At 34.8% G+C, this 16,799-nt stretch overlaps 1 protein-coding gene across 3 annotated transcripts in view; it reads right to left on the bottom strand.

Moving 5' to 3' along the window:
• The window catches only part of CADM2 (cell adhesion molecule 2), a 1,120,439-nt gene that overhangs the window by 231,010 nt on the left and 872,630 nt on the right, over positions 1-16,799 (bottom strand). The gene's annotated exons all lie outside the window — the stretch shown is intronic.

Raw genomic sequence — 16,799 nt, 5'->3', positions numbered from 1 at the left:
TTAAAATAGCAGCCTGTATGAAAGTCATAGGGAAATATTTTCTTCATTGAGGGTTTTGCAACACATACGGTGCTTTATGGCCAGGAATTAACTAGAAATATAGTGACTTTCAGTAGAAATAAAGGGAGTAACATGAAAAGACCTAATTAATGAGAAATTTCATTAGTTAGAGATACTCTGACACTAGATGGAATATAATACAATAAAATCTGTCTATACTGTTTTTGCAAGCAAGGGAGATATATATATATACAGATAGCATATATCTATATATATAGCAAGTTATATATAGCATATATATATAGCAAGTTTTATATATATATGTGTGTGTGTATGTGTGTGTGTATCTATATATATATATAAAATACTTGCTGTAACACAAACAAAGTCTCTATGACTCCCTTTGGGAATTAAATTGCATGTTTCTTTTCTAAGAAAAACAATAAAAGATAAAGTACATGGAGCTCTTTAGGAAAAACACCAAAAATAAAAACAAGCAAAAGGCATTACATTTCTCTAAAATAGATTTGATATATCAGGGAAGCAAAATTCATTGAGAATTCGAGCTCACTTGACTTCTAGGCCTTCTTTGATTATTTACTTATAGCTCAGAGTAAACAGTGATGAACAGGGTAAGGCCGACAAGTCAGAAAAAAAAAAAAAAAGAAGAAGCTAAACGGTTTTCATGGTAGCTACCTCTCACACATTTCAAATTATAAAGTGTAGCTTTTTAAAGGTTATCAAAATATGTCTACCAAAACATTAATCACAAGTATGTGAAGAAAAACAAAAGGCAACCCCAGCAAAAATACCAGAGCTGTGACAGATTAAAGCCTTATTTAAATTTTTACAATTTTGCATTGTCCATTGCAAGTTGAACATCCATCAAGAAGTTACACATTTCTTGACTCTTATATCTTATCATTTCAGTGGATCAAGAGACCATCACACTTCTGATTTCAACATTCACACACATGCCTGTGCAAGCACACTCCCATATAGCCACACACTGAATGAGTATTTAACTCAATAATTGCAATTTCTTGGCTAATCTAGTTAGATTTCAGCTGTGTCACTTATGAGTTCTGAACAATTAACTTCTCTGGGCCTTTACACTCAAATTGAGGAAATTAAAGAAGACATCACCTGTGACAACTCAACCTCATTTGTGATATACAATGATCTCCTGATGAATGTTCACTCTATTACTATGCACCCAAGGTTAATCTGTTTTTTTTTTTTTCTTTGTTTGTTTTTTTCCCAAGAAGATATGGGAAAACTGAAGAATTACTTAACCTAGCAAATGAGACTACAATTGGAAGTGTTGTTCTCCACGTGTCCAGTAGATTCAGCAGATTCCTTTGCACAAAGCATATAACTACAGGTCAAACTCAGAACATAAATTATGGGACTAACAAGTATTTATATCATTATTTCTCAAAAAATAATTCTCCAACACAGAGCAGATTGGAATATTTTGATATGTTATTAATATATATAACACAATATAACACAAGTCCGTACATAGGAAATGTGATTAGGAAGTAGAAAGTGGATTTTTTCTACTTATACCCTCATGTCTATCTTATTAGTTGACATTTTTTTACTTGTATTTTTTCTGGTTGTGCTATAGCCTGTTTTCTTAAGGCCATGTAGTTAAAAACTTTAACCAATTAAAAGCTTCATGATAATCTTTGATTTATATATAGAATACTATTTGTGTTTAGCTTGCATTCTCTAGATTTATAATTCTTAAGGGCAGATAATATAATACTATGAATATTTAAATCTTACCATAAGAGTGTAATCATTTATTTCTCTTTTTAAGCATCCAATTTTTTAAAAAAGTACGTTAATAGTAGATCCATGATTTCTGTCTTCATGTTAAGAGACCTTTGACAATCATAAGAGAAACTTTGTTTTTGAATTTTGGTTTTCTTAATAAATTAGAGATTTGATAGATGGTTGGCACTTAAATCCTATAAAATTTCCCTCTAGAAACTAATGACAACAAATAAACGAAAACATATCCCATGTACATGGACTGGAAGAATTAATACCGTTAAAATGTTCACACTACTCAAAGCCATCTATAGATTCAATGCAATCTCCATTAAAATTCCAATGGCATTTTTAACAGATAGAAAAAAAAACCTAAATATCATATGAAACAACAAAAGACTCCAACGAGCCAAAAAATTTTGAGAAAGAAGAACAAAGCTGGAAGCATCATGTTTCCTGATGATGATATAACTTTTACTGTAACAAAACTATATTAATTAAAATATTATGTTGCTGGCATAAAACAGGTATGTAGACCCCTGGAATCTATGCAGACATCATCAACTGGTCATTGGCAAGGGCACCAAGAATACACAATGGGGAAAAGTTGTCTCCAATAAATGGTGCTGGGACAGACTGAAAACTTTAGGGGAAATAAATAAATTTCTGGAAACACACAACCTCACAAGACTGAGTCAGGAAGAAATAAAAAAAATCCTGAACAAACCAATATCAGGTTCTGAAATTGCATCAGTAATGAAAAGCCTACCAACCAAAAAGAGCCCTGGACCAGATGGATTCACAGCCAAATTCTACCAGATGTATGAAGAACTGTTACCAATCCTGCTGAAAATAATTGAAAAAATAGAGCAGGAGGGACTCCTCTCTAACTCATTCTATGAAGCCAGAATTACTTCGATGCCAAAATCTAACAAAAACACAACAACAACAACAACAACAACAAAGAAAACTGCAGGCTAATATCCCTGATGAACATAGATTCAAAAATCCTCACCAAAATACTAGCAAACCAAATCCAGCAGCACATCAGAAAGCTAATTCGCCACGATTAAGTAAGCTTTGTTCCTGGGATGCAGTGATGGTTTGGTATACATAAATCAATAAATGTGATTCACCACATAAACTGAATTTGAAACAGAATTATGTGTTCATCTCAATAGATGCAGAAAATGTTTTTGATAAGATTCAACATCCTTTCGTGATAGAAACCCTCAACAAACCAGGCACTGAAGAAATATACCTCAAAATACTAAGAGCCATCTATGACAAATCCACAGCCAACATTATCCTGAATGAGTGAAAGCTGAAAGCATTCCTCTGAAGAGATACAACAAGATGAGGATGCCCACTCTCACCACTCCTATTCAACAATTTACTGAAAGTCCTAGCCAGAGCGCTCAGGTAAGAGAAAGAAATAAAGGGTATCCAAATAGAAAAATAAGAAGTCAAATTATCTCTCTTTGCAGATGATAATGATTCTATACCCAGAAAACTCTAGACTCCATCAAAAGGCTCCTAGAAATGGTAAATGGCTACAGGAAAATCTCAGGTTACAAAATCATGTACAAAAATCAGTAGCATTTCTATACAACAATCATGTTCAAGCTGAGAGCCAAATCAAGAACATGGTCCTATGCACAATCGCTAGAAAAAATACCTTGGAATACATCTAACCAAGGAGATGAAAGATCTCCACAAAGAGAACTACAAAAACTGATGAAAGAAATCATAGATGACACAAAGAAATGAAAAACATCCCATGCTTATGAATTGGAAGAATCAATATTGTTAAAATTGTCATACTGCCTAAAGCAACCAACAGATTCAATGTTATTCCTATCAAACTACCCGCATCATTTTTCACAGAACTTGATAAACTATCCTGAACTTCATATGGTAGCAAAAAGGAGCCTGAATAGCCAAAGAAATTCTAAGCAGAAAAGAATAAAGCTGGATTTGTCACATCACCTGACTGCAAACTGTACTACAAGGCTACAGAAACCAAAACAGCAAAAACAGACACACACTGCAATGGAAAAGAATAGAGAAACAAGAAAAAAAGTCAAAGACCTTCAATCATCTGATCTTTGACAAAGTCAACAATAATAAGCTATAGGGAAAGGAATCCCTATTCAGTAAGTGATGCTGGAATAACTAGCTAGCCATATGCAGAAGAGTGAAACTGAACCCCTACCTTTCACTATATACCAAAAATAACTGAAGATGGACTGAAGATTTAAATGTAAAGCCTAAAACTATAAAAATTCTAGAAGAAAACCTAAGAATCACCATTCTGGAGATCATCCTTGTCAAAGAATTTATAAGTTCCCAAAACCAATTGCAACAAAACAAAACTTGAGAAGTGGAATGCTATTAAAGAACTTCTGCACAACGGAAGAGAGTATCAACAGAGTAAACAGGCAATCTACAGAATGGGAGAAAATATTCACAAGCTATGCATTTGACAAAGGTCTAGTATCCACAATCTATGATGAACTTAAACAATTCTGCAAGCAAAAAACAAATAACCCCATTTTAAAAGGGAGCAAAGAATATGAACAAACACTTCTGAAAAGAAGACATACACGTGGCCAAAAAAATATATTTTAAAATGCTTTACATCACTAATCATTTGATAAATGCACATCAAAGCCACAATGAGATATCATCTCACACCATTCAGAATGGCTACTATTAAAAAGTCAAAAACTAACAGATTCTGGCGAGGTTGCAGAGAAAAGGGAACCCTTATAAACTGTTTATGGGAATGTAAATTAGTTTAGTTGCTGGGGAATGCAGTTTGGAGATTTTTTTAAAGAAATTAAAACAGAACTGCCATTCTACCCAGCAATCCCATACATTACTGGGTATGTATCTGAAGGAAAAGAAATCATTCTACCAAAAGGGCATATGTATTAAATATGTTCACTGCAGCACTAGTCACAATACTAAAGGCATGGAATTAACCTAGATGCCCATGGACTGGATAAAGAAAATGTGGTACATGTACATTATGGAATGATAAACAACCATAAGGAGAATAAACGTGTGTCCTTTGCAGCAGCATGGATGCAGCTGGAGGCCAATGCCTTAAGCGAATTAACACAGGAACAGAAAACAAATACCACGGGTTCTTGCTTATAAGTGAGAGTTAAACACTGAAAACACGTGAACGTAAAGATGGGAACATGAGACAATGGGGACCACTAGAAGTGGGAGGTTTGGAGGGAGCGAGGGTTGAAAAACTACTTATCAGGTACTATGCTCACGATTTGGGAGATGGGATCATTTGTAAACCAAGCTTCAGCAGCATGCAATTTATCCATGTAACAAGCCTGCACATGTACCCCCTGGGCCTATAATAAAGTTTAAAAGTAAATAAATAAATAAATAAATAAATTACACAAAAATGTATTCTGATCAAAAACAAAATAAAAATAAATGGTTATGGGAAAACTGGATGTTAGCATGCAAAAAATTGGACCCTTGTACCATATACAAAAGTAACTTAAAATGGATTAACAACTTAAATGTAAGTTCTAAAACCATAAAGCTTCTAGAAGAAAATCTAGGGGAAAATATCCTTGGTATTCATAATGAATTTTTTGAATATGATACCAAAGCCTGAGCAACAAAGGCAAAAACAAATAAGTGGAACTAAATCAAACTAAAAAGCTTTTGCACAGTAAAGGAAAGAATCAACAAAATGCAAGGCAGCTTATAGAATGGTAGAAACTATTTGAAGACATACATGTGATAAAGGTCAATATCCATATTGTATCAGGAACTCACACAACTCAATGGCAAAACGAAAACAAATAATCTGCTTAAACACTGGGCAAACGACCTGAATAGAAATTTTTCCAAAGCAGACGTACAAATGGCCAAAAGGTATATAACACGGTTCTCAACATCACTAATCACCAGGGATATGCAAATCAAATCCACAAGGAGATATCACATTATACATGTTAGAAAGACCATTATCAAAATGAGAAGTGATAACAAGGTTGACGAGGGTGTGAAGAAAATTAATTACTTGTACATTGTTTGTGGGAATGTAAACAGGTAAAGCCATTATGGAAAATGGTGGAAGGTTCCTCAAAAATAAAAATAAAAGTATAAAACTACCATACGGGTCAGCAATCTCAGTTTTGGGTATATCCAAAGGACATTGAATTAGTATGTGGAAGAGATATCTGCACTCCCATGTTCATTTCAGAATTATTCACAATAGTCAAGAGGTAAAATTAACCTAAGGGTCTACCAATGGGTAAATGGATAAAGAAAATGTGGTGTATATACACCTACTGTTCAGCCTTTTAAGAAAGGGAAATTTTGCCATTTGGGACAACGTGAGTGAACCTGGAGAACATTATGCTAAGTGAAGTAAGTCAAGTGCAGAAAGGCAAATGCCATGTAATCTCACTTATATGTGAAATTTCAAATTTCAACTCAGAGGAGCAGAGAGAACAGTGGTTACCAGGGGCTGGGAGGGGGCAAAGAAATAGGGAAACGTTAGTCAAAGAATAGAAACTTTCAGTTGGAAGATGAACAAGTTCTGGGGACCCAAGGCACAGCATGGGTGGAAATGGATGTGTTAATTAATTTGACTGTGGTAATCATTCCACAATGCATACTTACATCAAATCATGTTGTACAACTTAAATATATATAATCTTCATTTTAAAGTGCCCAGAAGAAATGTACAGTGATATTTTTTCATAATTAGCTACATTTGGAAAACAACACAAAGAAATGATAAATGTTTGTGGTGGTAGATATGCTAATTAGCCTCATTTGATCATTACACATCATATACAGGTATCAAAATATCTCACTGTAGTACACAAATAGGTAACATTATTCTGTGTCAATTAAAATAATAAAAGCAAAAATAAAAATAAAAAAAGCAGATCAGTTGGTGGACCCTTATGTTTTGCAGAGAAAGCCGGTCCTTCGCAGACATTATCTTGAATGGCAACTATTAAAGAATCCTGAAATTAGGATATAATTACTCATCTTTCTGTTTTGTTCTGCTTCTAAAAGTATGTCTTTAAGTTATTCACACACATAATCTTGAATTATTTACCATTTATAAATCAGTGTTATATGAAGTGTATATATTTGTATTATTTTTATATAGGGTGGCGCTAGACACTAAAGTATACTTATAGTCAAATACAATAATCTCTGGGTCCAACTTCGCCCAGATAAAATAAGAATTTACAAGGTGAGATTTACACTTCAAGAGATCATGTAGGAAAGGAACTTCATATTTCAGATATTCTATTTTTCTCTCCTTTCTCATTTAGCAGGATTTACTGGGAATCTATCATTTGTCAGGTACAGGATTGCTAAATCTGGTGACATGGTCATGATTATCTCCCTCACAGAACTTGCAGTGTACTGAGGAAGGAAACAATATGGTTTGGAGGATGAAAATTAGGGGATTAAAATGGACTATTCAGAGAAAAAAGTTAGATAGCTGAAAGAACAGTATCAATGATGATAGACGTCAGGGAGAAATAAAGAATGAGAGAGTGAGGAATGACACAAGATATAAGCAAATGGAAACAGGAGAGGCATAGCCACATTTAATGATATATAGCATAGGTGTAAAGTTTCAAGCTGAGTGGACTTTTGAACTCTGATGTCTTAACTGTGGTAGATTTGGGAAGGCCTTACCTGGTCATATGTAATATACGTGTCATTGAAAATCATAACTGTATAATCTCTGAACTGCCTAGAAGTCTTTTTTCTCTTTTCTCGCATATGGTGTTCTTTCTTAATCTACAGTTCAAAGATTATTCTTCTTTTGAAATTCATATTTAAAAAATCTATGTTTGTTTAGAACACAGATACTTACCTTTTGTATGAGCCATATATAAGTACAAAGAAGTGACTCATATATATTACAACTGCTTTACCCATGTTCAGGATTATGGCAAATATGAAAGTTCAAACAGTTTCAAAATTGCCCTTTAAAATCTCTGCCAAACCTACAAGAAGATTGGATAGCACGTCAGCGTCTAATAATTGTTTACTAACCTTGATTCTCCTCTTCTTGCATTGTAATAAATGGTAAGTGGCACATACCTGCCCAGCTAAGCTGTGTTTCCCAACTTCACTTACAGCCAGTGTGGCCTAGAAGTAATATGCACCACTTCTAGAACTGGACATTGAGGTTACCAATGCGCACTTCTGTATTCTGCCTCTTACTCTTTTCGTAGACGAAAACATGAAATTGTCCATAACCAACTTCAGGCATGCAAATTAAAACAGAGCCTGGGGAGTGGGAGGCCAGCAAGATAGAAAGAACCTGGATCCATGAATGACATCGTGGAACAGAAACACCTTGTTGACCTGAATCATTCACTTTGAGTATGATGCATAAGAGAAAAACTTTTATGAGTTAAAAACAATACATTAGGGAAAACACAGCAGAGCAGCATTAACTATTCTTTCTAAACACTTACAAGAAAATAACCCTCAGGAAGACTCTCCTTTTGAAACCTTTCTCATGAACTTCTCTAATCAGCTGTCTCTCTAGTAGCCTCTGGTCTGATTCTGACACAATAAAAGAAATGGAATTTCTAAAGTAATATAACAGATAGAAAATGATTAAGCTTTCCACAAATAGAATAATACCCCATTGCTTAATTTACTGAGAATCACTTGAATTTCTAAAGAATTTTATAATTTCCTTGTCAAGTTATTTGATACTAAAGAAAACATACTGTTTCTATGGATCTACACACCCTACTCTGCAATACAGTGTATATACATTACTACATGCACCTGAAAAAGTAACAAAATGCATATTTTATAAAATGTACAAGAATTTTGACAGCCATTATAATTTTCTACTGAGTTACCACCCACTATAATATTTGAAAAGAGATTGCAATTTCTACAAGCACTGCTAGAGAGCCAGCAAGATTTTATGGTCATATATTTTCATATTATGTTGTTCAAAAATGGTTATTCTTTTACTTAAATGTTCAATTTTATTCATCTTAATGAAACCTACTGTGATTTTCTTAATACCCTCTCTTTAAGGTCATTGAAAAAGGCAGTATTAATGGTGCTTTTCAGCATCCTTGATTCAGTTTCTAGCCTGCATATGTGACCATCCATTTTGGGGTCAATTTGGGTAACTTAGTAAAATTAGAATTTTCTGCATAATTTCTGGACCACAAAGAACTCAATAGTTCCTAACTACATTTATCTTGTAATCAGAATATAACAGCATTATATCTATTCTAACTTCCACTTGATTTGTAATTGCAGTGATATTTCTTCAAAAGTGATTGCATTTTCAAGTAGAGGCCTAATTCTGCAAATGGGTTAAACAGAGCTCTCCATTTAACAAAAATAAAACTTTTAATATACATCTTGAGGTAGGCTAATAATCTTTTCATTAGGAAAAAGGAGCACACACTGAGAATATCTTTCTGCCATCTGAGTAATCAATGAGCCAATATGGTTGTAAATCTTCCAGAAATTTCCCATGGTTCAATTCAAAGAAAAATGTTTATTCTTCTCTGCCCCTTATCCTTCATTTCCTCACTATCATTTGGTAACTGTAGGGGGAGTCTTTTCATCTTGCAAGTGAGAGAAAGAGGAATTATTTCACACTTTCTCTTAACTTCTGCCTATTAAAACAATCTCTATCATTTGCATCTATGCTAACCATAAAAAAGTGATAAAAAATTCGTTTTAAGAAAAACAACTACAAAAACCCTACTATCAGGAAAATAATTCACTATTGTTATTTTAATGATTGAAATGTGAATGTCTGATTTGTCATTGTTTTAATGTAAGTTGAGTGCAAAGTAATGATTAAAGATGAGTGCATTTGTTCATTCAATAATACAGTAGGCAGCTTTATACAAAAAGTAAAGAGTAACACATGCCAGTAATTGCACATATGCCACGATTAACTCATTGGCATCGCATAATGCTCTAAGTAAAGTCATTGATAACGTACTTGAAAAATATATAACGAATGAGTCATATCAGAATGAGACAGTTGTTTTAAAAATTATGCTGCATTTCTATAAAAGTATGTGACGATATAAAAGGTCAACAATTATACTGTCATGACACGATTACAAAACTAATCTCCTTGCTGGATTATTTTACTATAAAAGAGATATTAATGAAACTGCAAAGCATAACAATTATTAAATGAAGTAGTTTATACTCAAAATTATTTTCAATACAATCTACATTTATGGAGAACAAAGAAAACATCTAGAAAGCATTACAGCATTAACAGTAAGCATTCATACCTGAGCTAGTATTTGACAACATTTACACACACAGCTCAGACAACAGGTACTAACATCTCAGCATTCACCACTAGAGAATTCATCCATGTAACCAAAAACCTCGAGTAAAATAAACTATCCTCAAGTAAAATAAACTATCCACTATTTCTCCAGTACATTCTGATTAGGTGAAAAATGTCCCAGAATAAAATTACAACAGTGAAATGCATCGAAAACTTTTAGCACTGTCTCATACTGTAGCAACTTGTTCTGCCACCTTTTGAAGCAATCTCTAAATTCATCTCCTGTTTTGAGTTTTGTTTTGTTTTTTCTCTAACTTGTACCCCAAAAGCTACTGAAATTTTTAAAAAGTGGCTGTCATACATTTTTTTTTAAATTGGTACACAGTGACTAAAATCAAAGTTCATTTAGAAAATATAAAATAAAATATGTATTCCAAATTCTACGGATAGCCTTTTAATACTATTCAGAGAACAATTTTGTTACTCTTTGTGACTATGTCGGATTCTGCCATTTTCATCCCCTGCACTCTATATGGGCTACACTATGGCTTGAGCAACTGACCCTTATGGAATGCATTTTCCCAGCACCCCTGTCCTCTGGTTTACAATTAGGTTCAGCCAAAGAAAGGCAATGGCAGGAGATTGTAGGGTAGAAAAGTAAGGTGGAATACTTATTTGGGCTCTGGTAGTGGCTGCACATTTTGGTTACATCTGAAGCCACATGCCACATCAGGCTTAGGGATAGTAAGTAATACCTCCTCGCCTTTTCTGGTGCATGAGTCATTCATGTTTTGTTAGTTCCTTTAAGCCTTCCGACATCTTCGTAATATAGTACCTTCATTAAACCCTCTAAACGTGAATCTTTTGATGGTGTCGTGTGTTTTCTACTGTGATCTGACTATACACTCGCATGGTAATTGTACTTTAAATGCTTATCAGTTTTATGTTGTTCTCAGACGCCTAGATCAACTGTACCTCCATTAATATAATACATACATTTGTGTATGCATATTGTAATTTTTCAATATAAATTACTTTTCCTTTTCAAAATTCATTATTCTCCGTTTTTATCATTTTGTCCCTTCTCCTCACATTTACCTCCTTCACCTGAAGTCCTTCATTCCATTTAGGGCATCACATTCACAGAGCTTTGAGAACTAAGTCATCTTTGGTTATCATTAACCCCTACTCAGGCCTTCCCTGATTATACATTCAACCAGTTTATTATCAATATAAAACTAAAATTTTTAGTTTTTTCACAGCTGCCTTTTATTTCCTTCTTCTCCACTTCTTAGTTTGCATCCTTACTGCTCCTCAGATAAGGTACCTGAAGTTGCTCCATACAGGACAGACTGCCACTCCATTCAGTAAGCAAATAAACATTCAGAAGGTGAAATGACATATGAGGTGTACTTCTCATGCTTGGGGGCAATTTTAGGGATTTTTGAATAATTTAAACATTACAAGTGATTTTCCCTTTCCATGTGCTCTTTAGACTTAACCCACAAATGAAGAGACTCCACCCTGATTGCACACTTAGTTCTCTGCCTTACATGTAGCTCTAATTCCTCAGGGACAATAGTGCCAGCTAGACCTCCCAGTGACAAGAGAGTCATAACTCTTTACCTCCATCACCTTTCACAGCACCTTGTGCACTGTGCACTCACTTTGAGTTTTTTGGTTGTTTTTTTGTTTTTAAACTCTCTCCATTTTCTTTCCCATACACGCTTACACTAACCTTTCCATTTGAAGCTCCCATTTGCTCTCCATGACACAGCACTCTAAACCATGGGTGAGCAAAGGTTATGAACGACGCCAGACTGCTTAGTATTCTTCACCACCTAGGACATTGCAGATTTCAACAAATTACTAAGTTTCTCTCCGCCTCATTATTCTTGTATGTGAAGTGTGCATAGCAGTATCTCCATTGTGAGTACAACATGAGTTAGTGCTTTTTAAGCATCCTCAAGTAAAATAAACTATCCACTATTTCTCCAGTACATTCTGATTGGGTGAAAAATGTCCCAGAATAAAATTACAACAGCGAAATGCATAGAAAACTTTTAGCACTGTCTCATACTGTAGCAACTTGTTCTGCCACCTTTTGAAGCAATCTCTAAATTCATCTCCTGTTTTGAGTTTTGTTTTGTATTTTCTCTAATCTTGCAAATGGGCTGTAATTTTTCTGCCAGCTTTTCTTGCAGGAGATATTCTATTATACTCACATATCTGTATCTTTATATATCAAAATGTTGATGCAGAGCTATAAACAGACAGATAAATTTCTCTACAAGGTTGTCTACCATTTTAGTTCAGATACAGTCTGTTACTTATTCTCTTTGTACTATAGATTTGCTTAAAATGAAAAATAATTGTATGATGCAAATTAATAGCTCTTGTAAATTCAATGTCTGTTATAATATTTGAGAGACACTTTGCGAAGATTATGGATAATCTTAACAGCAGCTCTGCAAAGTAGGCATTATCTCTACTTTCCCCACAACAGTGATCCTCAAACTTCCAGTCCACAACAGTTTATTACTCACCAGCAAAGAGATAAGTACACGCATTGAGAAAAATGCTTGGAAATCAGTAAGTGTGGTTTGCGGTTTGTTTTTGTTTCTTTGTTTTATAGAAGTAGATGGGCAAGCTACAATGGCAGGGAAATATTTTGATGTACTCTGATTTAGGAGTTCATATAGACCATAAACCAAGGCACTGTTTCCTTCATCAAGAAAGCCTTATTGCACAATAGAAGTATCAGCTGAATATCAGGGTTCTTAGCTATTTAGTAAAATTTGTGATTTACGTATGTAAAAGCTAAGTCATTAAACACAAAATTGCTCTCTGTATTATGTAATAACATATATGTTATTATAAGATGTTAACATCTTATGCTGATTATAAGCACCTATACTGCATGGTGAGACACCAAGTTTACACATGGGAGAATTATTGAGAATATCTGAACAACAAAAACTTTTGTTCATACAAGATAAGAAACTAGCCCATTCCCAAGTTTTAAATATGTAGGTTGGACAGCCAGCCTTCGCTTGTCTTATATATTTGGTATCTTTAAAGATCTTCCTACTGCTGCAAGGAATGAATGCAACATGCTTTGCAATGGCAGGTGAAGTCAAAGGACCAAGCAAAAGTTAGAAACTTAGAATAATAGAGTTTCTACAATTATTTATGACACGATTCATAAATTAAGTACAACTATCAGTGAAAAAGTGATGATCTTGATATTGCACATTTGGGAAAAGTTATCATAGACCATTTTAGAACCCTGATAGACCATTTTGAATTTTTATTTTAGCACAAAAGATCCACATATGAAAATTCATGGATCCTGAATTGATTTATTTCATCAAAAATGTATTTAGCTATAACTTTATAGGATAAATACTGGAGCAGACTAGTAATGCAGGACTGAAGATGAACTTGGAAAATGTGATAAAATTTGCCTTTTTTGGATAAAATTTTATTTTATTTTATTTTATTTATTTAAGACAGAGTCTCGCTCTGTCGCCTAGGCTGGAGTGCAGTAGCGCTATCTCAGCTCATTGCAAACTTCGCCGCCAGGTGCAAGCAATTCTTCTGCTTCAGCCTCCCAAGTAGCTGGGATTAGAAGCACCATCACCATGCCTGGATAATTTTTGTATTTTTAGTAGAAATGGGGTTTCATCATGTTGGCCAGGCTAGTCTTGAACTCCTGACCTCAAGTGATCTGCCTGCCTCGGCCTCCCAAAGTGCTGGGATTACAGACATGAGCCACCGCACCTGGCCCTGGATAAAATTATAAAATAAATACCCTGAACTTGCTGAAATTGCTTCAAAATCTCTTCTTCCATTACTGCCAATGTATTTCTCTAAGATTCATTTCTCTACTATGACTGATACTAATATAAAGAATGGAAACAGTTCAGATTATACATTATTCCCAGCAATAAATGCTGTAACCAATTCAAAGATACTATGTAAATTAATAAGCCACAACCAAGCATGTGCCACATTAAAATTTAAATAATTGATGTATATGATGTTCATTCTAAATGTGCATATAGCCATTTAATATGAAAATTACTGTTTCTCTCATAACTTTGTGTTTAGTTCTAATTCCAGAATAACAAAAAATTACAAGTATAATAGTTTATTATCTGTATTATTCCCAATATATCCACACTCAACAAATACATACAATTTTAGCCTTTGTTATATTTGCAGAACCTAATAAGAAGAAGCTGAAACTTGCATTTTGTATGCCTTATTATTTGGTTTTATAGCAATTCATTTTTATTGCACATTACAAAAATATTATTTGTGCTTGATATAGAGAGAAAATGGCCCTCAAAAATGATCTGAGAAGTACTGACGAAGCTCATGAATAAGGTTAGTTTGTCATGATCACCGTTGCAGCTCCACACCTAGACCTTGTTGAGAAAAACGCTTGTTGCATAGAAGATAAAACAGTTCCTGATACAGTCTGATGTACACGGAGTATATACCCTAACTTCTTGTGTATGCAACAAAAACAAACAGCCCCCTTTCTTTCTAGTCCCAGGAAAAAAAATTACATTAAGCTAACGGAGGACTAGGATTTAGGGAGCATTTTGCTTCGGTTCTGGTTGTTTTCACTTTGTTTTCTTCAGTGATATGAATAAGAGTAGAAAGCGGGTGATCTGAACTCAAAATAACTTGCAGGTGTTCTCAGAGGCTTCTGCAGATGCCCAGGGAAGATGAGGGATTGATTCCCTGCCTTCTGGTGACCTAGAGGTGAAGGCCATTCCCCTAGTAAGATTACTGATATCTGATCCACCTCTGCCTGTTCTTGCTAACCATCTTCCTGGAAAAGAGGGCAAAGCTTTCTTGTCTTGCTATATGGGATTTTGAGGGTGAACAAGACGAGGTAAAGCATGCTTGAGGGAGAAAACTTCATCTGCAAACACTTGCAAGCGTGAAGAATCATATCGTATGCAGAGAACCACAATAGAATTATTTTTTTCTGAATTTGTGTAATAAAGATAGGTACTCCATCAAAGGATGATAATGAAAGACAAAACTCTTGCAACTTGTAAACTGGAGGAGAAATAATAGCCAACGTAGTTTTATCGCTGCTTTTCAGAAGTAGAATTCTGCCAAGTCAAATGTCACAATATTTGGAAAGCTCTTTTTGTAAACATTTTTTAAAAATAGAAAAAGTATTTAAATTCATGATTCATTGCTGTCTCCCCCTCGCCTCCTGTTGTTACCTCACCTAACAACCTCCTGTTGTTACTGATGGGTCCTGGAGCTCAGTCCTTGGACTGCTTTTCCCTAGATCTTCTTAAGCCATCAAGCCTGATAATACATATCTACTCTGTATTTCAGAGTTTTAACTTGCTTGTCTCTGGACTCCAGACTCATATACCCAGCTGGCTATCATGTAACCTCCTCTTGTATGTTTAATAAGCTCAAAAGGACAAATCCAAACCTTCCCACAAAACAGTCACCACCTTCACCTCCTGCAAGCTTCACCATCTTAAGTTTATTATTTCACGTGTTCAAGTCAAAAGCCACGAAATCATCTATGTCTCCTCTTTCACTTTTCAACCTCACATTCTTGCCATCAGCGGGTCCTATTTGCTCTGCTATGAAACAGATTTGTTCTACTTTCCAATACACAGAACATGCCCTCTATTCTCATCATCCTCATTGCTAACCCTCTGATCCAAATAACCTTCATCTTTTGCCTGGGTTAATGCAATAGCTCTCTAATTGGTCTCTGTGCTTCTGATCCTCTCTGCCTGCCCCCATAGTCTACTTTTCCCATAACAGCCTGAGTGTTACTGTGAAAATGTTTATAGGATCACCTCACTCCCGTGATCAACACTCTCTGCTCGTTTCTCATCTCAATCAGAGAAAAATTCGGAATTATTCTACGGCTGACGAGGCCCCCTTGATCACTGTCCTCAGCCCATTACCTCTGCCTTCCTCTCCTCTATCCTTCTCCTTCACTTTGATCTGCACACGCTGGCTGAGCTCTTCTTTCAACATGCTCAGAGTCTCTTTACTTCTGGTTGCTTCTCTGCTTGGCTCACTGTCCTTCCAGAGGATGACACACGACCCTCCTACCTCTCTATCCTCTTTGTGAGTGTCTGCTGCAGTGTCACCTCAGGAAGCTTGCTCTCACATTTCTTTAAAGTAGCATTTCCTATCTCTCTTCCCCAAGCTTTGTTTCTCCATAGAATTTTTCACTCTCAGACAAACTATATGTTTACTCATTTATTTTGTTCATGATCAGTTTCTTCCCATCTGAGAATAAGTTGCATGAAGGCAGAATTTTGCCTGTTTTGTCCTCTGCCAAATATCAAGTGCCTAGAAAAACTGCAAGAAGCAGTTTAATAATTGTTACTCAACGAATAAATGAATCTTAATTACTCTCATGCATATAACATCAAACTGTAATGATATGGTAAATAAATATGACTATTAATTTCTTTTGAATCTGTAAACTTAGGATTCCATAGCAACTCAGAATTATAATTAATTTTCTTGATGATACCTTCTCTACCATAAATCGATGGTAGGGAGCTTTAAGATCTTTTAATAATGTAATCAATTGCATGACTACTCAAAATTAGACTACTTTGCTCCTAGTTTGAAAATCGGGAATTCATTTTTTGTTGCTTAAGTTATACCACAAAGTTCAGTAAAT

This window comes from Colobus angolensis, unplaced genomic scaffold (genome assembly GCF_000951035.1).
Source record: "Colobus angolensis palliatus isolate OR3802 unplaced genomic scaffold, Cang.pa_1.0 Scaffold73, whole genome shotgun sequence".
In the NCBI taxonomy this organism is placed as follows: domain Eukaryota; kingdom Metazoa; phylum Chordata; class Mammalia; order Primates; family Cercopithecidae; genus Colobus; species Colobus angolensis.
This window is presented reverse-complemented; position numbering and strand designations above follow the sequence as displayed.